General features: G+C 40.2%; 1 protein-coding gene and 1 non-coding gene across 9 annotated transcripts in view; one reads left to right on the top strand and one right to left on the bottom strand.

Annotated features, from left to right (window-relative positions):
- The first annotated feature begins 2102 nt into the window (after positions 1-2102).
- The window catches only part of Ttll7 (tubulin tyrosine ligase like 7), a 162663-nt gene continuing 158765 nt past the window's right edge, over positions 2103-6000 (top strand). For 4 of the 8 annotated variants that reach the window (XM_046443224.2, XM_046443222.2, XM_046443223.2 and 1 more), the window contains exon 1: positions 2106-2289. The gene's annotated coding sequence lies outside the window, so the exon portion shown is untranslated. Of the gene's footprint in view, positions 2290-6000 lie in introns of all 8 variants that reach the window. The other 4 variants (XM_058578989.1, XM_046443225.2, XM_058578988.1 and 1 more) reach the window with 2 other exon arrangements.
- On the bottom strand, positions 5539-5611 carry Trnav-cac (transfer RNA valine (anticodon CAC)). Its single transcript has one exon. It is a non-coding gene; the product is annotated as a tRNA-Val (tRNA).

Genomic DNA, 6000 nt, shown 5'->3' with positions numbered 1-6000 from the left:
AGCCCTTGCTCTGTTCATGTCATTGTCTTTGAAAGCGAAATAAGTGCTCATGGAGAGAAGAATCACATTTCTGAGATTGAGTCATTTGGCCCACAGTCGAGCTGCCTGGCTTCTCTGGGGACCTAGTGCTCTGTCTCCTCAGCAACATGGAGCTCTGGGGATTTCTGTTGTGCTGGGATTGACGTGTGAACACTGACAATAACAGTTTAGATAACAATAATAACACACCATACAGAAACAATTTAATCTTATTCTTGATTTCTGAAAAAGTTTTCTTGAGAAAATGTGAGAGTTGTTAGTGCCCTGTTAACCTGTTGCTTTTTTTTCTTGAAATTTTGGTAAGGTGCATGAAGAACCATGAGAGTAGTTTTGTTGTAAAACTCTTGCTCCTTTCTGGGATTGGAAGAATGATAGCATAATATGGTTGAAGTGCAGCATAAAGTGTCATCTAGTACATCTACTGTAAATGATCATGTAAGACTGATTAATGGGAATGCAATGGAGAATTGCTCCTCATCTCACTTGATCCTAGCAATGCATTGCTGACATTGATGTTTCAGTCTAATTCTGGGTGAAGTCCAGGCTTTTCTTTCTAATTCCTATTTCTACATCAGGGTGATGTCTACCTTAGATACACCCAAGGTCTCATCTCTGTACTATAAAACCCATTTCTCACAAATGAAAGTTAAACAAATTCACATTAGGTGCCAATCACAGGTGTGATAAGGCTTAATATGTTCTCTCTCCTATAGACACTCTTGTGGAAAGGCATTAGGTGAGAAGACTAGGCAGCAAAGTCTTCTCTTCCACTTATAGTCTATGAGAGTTTAACCCAGCACTACAAACTCTTGGGTCCAGTTCCCCCATGTAAGAATTAGGAAAAATGTTACCAATCTTACAGTTTTTAGAAGAATAATGAAGGGTCGAAATTGACAATACTCTCAGTACAATGTTTAGTTTATAGTAGATACTGAACTTATGTTGATTTACTCAAAATAGGACAAAACTTCAATCTTGAGAAAATTAAGTTGTAAAATTTCGTATTACTTGTGATGCATTTGAAAGGGCCTTCCCCCCCTTTTAATCACATTTTATAGATAACTATTAATTCTGCACTCACTTCTCTTTCTTTCTGTAAGGAAAATTGTACTGTACACTTGTTTTGATCTTTGCTATGGTCTGAAATGAACCTGTGTAAGTTTGGTTGCGAAAGGGGCCAGAACCACAAAAGTCCAAGGAATGTCATGTATGGGAGCTTTTCCCAGTTTCTATAAAGTTCATTTCATATTAAGGACATGATTGTCTCCGACTTCAGACATTAATATTTAACATGGTGAACAATGAACCTAAAATATTCCTGAATTTTTTTCCCTATAACCTTTTGTAGATCTCTAAATGGAAACAGAGTCCTAATCTTATACATTCCAACTGCTGCAATTCAACATCTTGCTTAGAACTAAGTGTGATTCACAACTCTTCCTCACCTTCCGGTAGGTGCCTTGTTTTTATTTTCTAACTTTCAACACGATCTTGGATACCCCTTTTATTCTTTTGCTTCAGAGATGCTTCGTTAAAGGATCTGACGAGCACCTTCAAAAATTCGAGATGCTCCACTGTCTTGTGGTGAGCTGTCGGTGATAAGCCGCACCATACAGGACCTGGTGCCACCGGGACTCAAGGTAGAGGTGGAGGTGGCACGCAGCGCGGCGCGCAGGCCAACGCCCTTTCGCATCTCCCTCGTAGGGGACAACGCCCAGGCGCTCCCGTTGCTAGGTCTTCTGTTTGCCGCGTTCTAAAGGAGCCCTGAGCGCGACCAAGGCTAAAGGGGAGGGGGGTGCCAGGAAAAGCTCGAACGCTGTCTTCAGTAAACCTCGAGGAGAAGCAGCGGCCCTTCCTGTGGTCCCTCCTGTCCCCAAGCCCCCACCGCGCTGGGGGCGTCGAGCTTTCCCCTTGTTTTTGGTCGCTCCCAGCATTCGCGGGCCCTCAGCGCCCTCTGCGCCCGCGCCTCTCAGTACGATGCGCACCCCCAGTCGCGGCGGGCTAATGGTCTGGCCCGTCGGTAGCCGCCACCCCCTTGGGCAGCTACAGCTGTTCCAGCGGCTCCCGGTTGAGCGCAAGAGTCCGGAGCCGTGGCTGCCGCGGGCGGTGGGCGGGCGGGGTATCACCGGACCACCAGCGAAGCTGCCCAGCAAGGGGCAGCCCCCGCCGGCCAGTGGCGGAGCGCGGGAGCCGCCGAGGGACCGCCCGCAGCGGAGTGGCGAGGACCGGCGCTGGGCTTTTCTCCACCCGGTGAGTACCTTCTGCCGCCATCCTTCCCGACCCCCTCCCACCGTCCCCTAACCCCGGAGGTCTCGGTCCCTACCATGCCCCCACCAGTGACCGTCCCCGGACTATGTCCTCGGCCGGAGACAGAGCGGGACAGAGAGCTGCTGCTGTCAGGCTAATGATTCAGCACCATTCGCTCTAGAGGTTTGGGAAGAATGGGGGAGGGGGAAGGGGACGAGGTCAGTTGCCGGTCTCACTTCAGTTTCTAGGCTCCCTATAGATGACCTGGGTAGGGTGAATAGAGAGGATCTCTGCTGGCTTGTTCTGTAATTCCGTGCTTTCCCCACAAGCTAGTGCAAACCTCCGTGAGTATGGGTGCATTCTGGAAAGTGTGTCAGATTAATGTCTTTTCCCCACATCCAAGTGAAGTATAGGGTCCTTGTAGGTACCTCTCGGTTTCTTTGCTTTTGTCTCCATTGGGTTCATGCCATCATTTATTTTATTTTATGCCACAGCATTTCTTCCACTAATGTGAAAGATGTCTTATCAAAGTTGTCTTGTATTCTGGGTGGGTTTGATTGGTCCTGGCACAGAAGGAAAAGATTTAAGGGAGGTAGGAAGTAATACTTTCATATCATAGGTTCTTACTTTTATATATAATATTTCACTAAGTCCTCACAACAACCCAGGAACAAATGTGGAAAGTGAGAAGCAGAGATGTTAAATTACATTCTCAAGGTCACAGAATAGGAATTTGAATTCAGGTCTCCCTAACTCCAAAGTCCATTGTTCTTACTGTACTAAACAGTAGTGGGTCCAAAGTGTACATATATATACACACTACTAGCTATTAAATATAGTGTTTTCATAGGAGTGATCTCAAACAATAGCACTAACCTGTAAACTTTCTGTATGTGGAATTATTGCTTTTTTAGTACAGAAGAACATTTTTCGTTCTTCATGTGTAAAAAAAATTGATTTTCTTAGAAAACATTTAGCAAAAAATAATATCTGAACAACATTGTAGAGGAGGGTTAGGTCATGATGGATGTTCAGCACATTTTTGGTAGTGAAATTTGGTGGGTGCCCATGGGGAAAGTCATGAAGAAATCATTAGGGCAATAAAAAGAAATCTGGAGTATTTTTTTTTTTAACTTTAGGTAACATTTTAAATAAAAGTGACCATTTGGTTCATGAGCCATGTGACATAATGACACACAAAAGAGTGACAGATATACCTAGACTCAGATCATGTTATTTGATTCATTACGGCTCTGTAATTTGACAGTAATAACTCCATTTTGTAAACTAAGGAACTGAAAAACAGAATGTTAAAAGAGTACTCAGTAAGTGGTGGAATGTGGACAAGGATTTACTCTTAGGTGCTACCTCTCTCAGTTAAAAAATATGTATGTAGTCATAAAACAGAGTTCCTTATAGTGCAACGTTGAATTGATTTGTTTTTGCCCTACCTTTCAGAGTCAACAATTATATTGACCTTGTATATGCCTTCTGTAAAAATAATGGATGTGATGTTCTTTTTTCTTTTTTGGTGGGTTATTTGATTTGCTTTCATTCATGATTATGGAGTTTCTCTTAAGATATGCAATCATGTTGATGTCTCAGGGAGCAGGTTGCTATAGGACAAATGTTTATTTTCTCTAAGTATCAGCATAGTATTTGATGGTAGATAGCAACATAGTCATTTAGTTTATCATTTCTAAAGTATTGAGCTATTTACATTGGCAAATTCTTTCTTAAGTTAGTGGGAGATTGATAACTAAAACCCACTGCCTACATAAGGACATAAAATGAGAACACGTATTCATATTTGTTGTTGAGACAAGACTGTAAGTGAGGTAGGGTCCTATATCTAGTCTTAAACTTGATTCCTAGGAGGTTATTTCTTTTTGTGTTTATGTGTCTATTGGCTATACACTGAACCTTGGTGAGGCATTTTGCAATCCAGTCTCTTGAATCCCAAGGGGACAACCAAATTGATTTGAATGAATAAGGAAAAATACAGCATCACTGCTGTTCAAAAAAAAAAAGGAAAATGCATGTCTTAGTGATGGATGGTCAGTAGCAACACTTAAAAAGGGAGACATCATGTTTTATTTAGATAACATCACTGAAAGTATGAATATAATATCAACCCGGCTTTAGAACTATACTTTCTGTCTTTCCCTGTGTATATCCAATTTCTGCTGTCAGCAGACCTTCTAAATTCCTGACTTAAGGAAATTAAAGTCTAGTTAGGGAGATATTTACTTAACACATAAGTAATTAACAACAAAATAACTTAGAATTGGCTTATTATTGGAAAGAAGTGGTACAGAATTAAGTGTTATAGCAACACCTTAGGAAAAATTAGAAATAGCAGAGGTTGGGGTGATCAGAGGATCAGCAAAGCCTTCATGAATGGAAGTGTATTAAACCAACCTCAGAACTGATAAGCATTTCCACAGGCAGGGAGAATGGGAGACAAAGGTTCATCTGAGAAATGCTCATCTATCGTTTGGATACATGGTGACAGATTATAAAGAACCTTGAATGTCTGATGTGAGATCTGTTTCTGATCTGGTAATAATGGAGAACTAGGGTAGATTTCTAAGCAGGTCAAGTTTTTCTTGCTCATGTTCTCCATATCCCTTGCCCCAAATCCCCTTCCAGAAATCCATATATTTCCTGATAGTAAAATAATTTGATATCAATTAAGTGAAGAAAAAGGTTTTTTTTTTTTTCCAAAAAAAAAGAAGAAGAAGAAAAAGAAAAAAGCTTTCCCTTCCAAAGAAATTTGCCTTTTTAAAAAAATGCCAAAATTGAATATGGGGGCAAGAAAGATGGGGGAATGAGATGGACATCATTACCCTAGGTACATGTAAGACTGCGCATATGGTGTGATGCTACATTGTGTATAACCAGAGAAATGAAAAGTTGTGCTGCATTTGTGTACAGAGAATCAAAATGCATTCTGCAGTCATATATACCTAATTAAAATAAATAAATTTATTAAAAAAAACAAATTATGAACAATCTAAAAACTTCAAGAATATGAAAAGGAAAAAAATTATCATAATCTTACTATGTAAAGACAACCATGATTAATATTTTGATTTTTTTTCCATGTATAGTTTTAATCATGGTATATTAATTACTTTTTTATATATATCTTAATTTGTTCTATTTAGATATACATGACAAGAGTATATTTTGACATATTATGTATACATGGAGTATAACTTAGGAGCCTACTCTTTTTTGGGGGGGTGGGGGTGGTACTGGGGATTGAACCCAGGGCCTTGTGCATGTGAGGCAAGCACTCTACCAACTGAGCTATATCCCCAGCCCTAGGAGCCTACTCTTGTCATTGTACTTGGTGTGGTGTTTTAGTGGTCGTGTATTCTTACACGAACATAGGAAAGTTATGTCCAAGTCATTCTACTGTCTTTCCTATTCCCATACACCTCCCTTCCCTTCATTCCCCTTTGTATATATATTTTAACTTTTAACTCTATAACATTAGTTTTCACTGAATAACAATTAGGCAGTAAACATTTAAAATGAATATAATCTTCTACTAGGTAGATGTACTAGAATTTCCTAATCATTCCTGTCACTATATTATTACATCTTTGTTCATAAAAATTCTTTAGGATAGTGTCTCTGGATATAGGGGTATGGATTCTTAGATTTAGACTAGTTTAAGCAAGTTTTGAAACTACTTCCATTTAC

The sequence above is a fragment of the Marmota monax genome, unplaced genomic scaffold (assembly GCF_021218885.2).
Source record: "Marmota monax isolate L192 unplaced genomic scaffold, Marmota_monax_Labrador192_F-V1.1 WCK01_AAM20220418_F8-fsc00046, whole genome shotgun sequence".
NCBI lineage: Eukaryota > Metazoa > Chordata > Mammalia > Rodentia > Sciuridae > Marmota > Marmota monax.
Note: the sequence above shows the minus strand (reverse complement) of the source record. Positions and strands in the feature narration are given on the sequence as shown.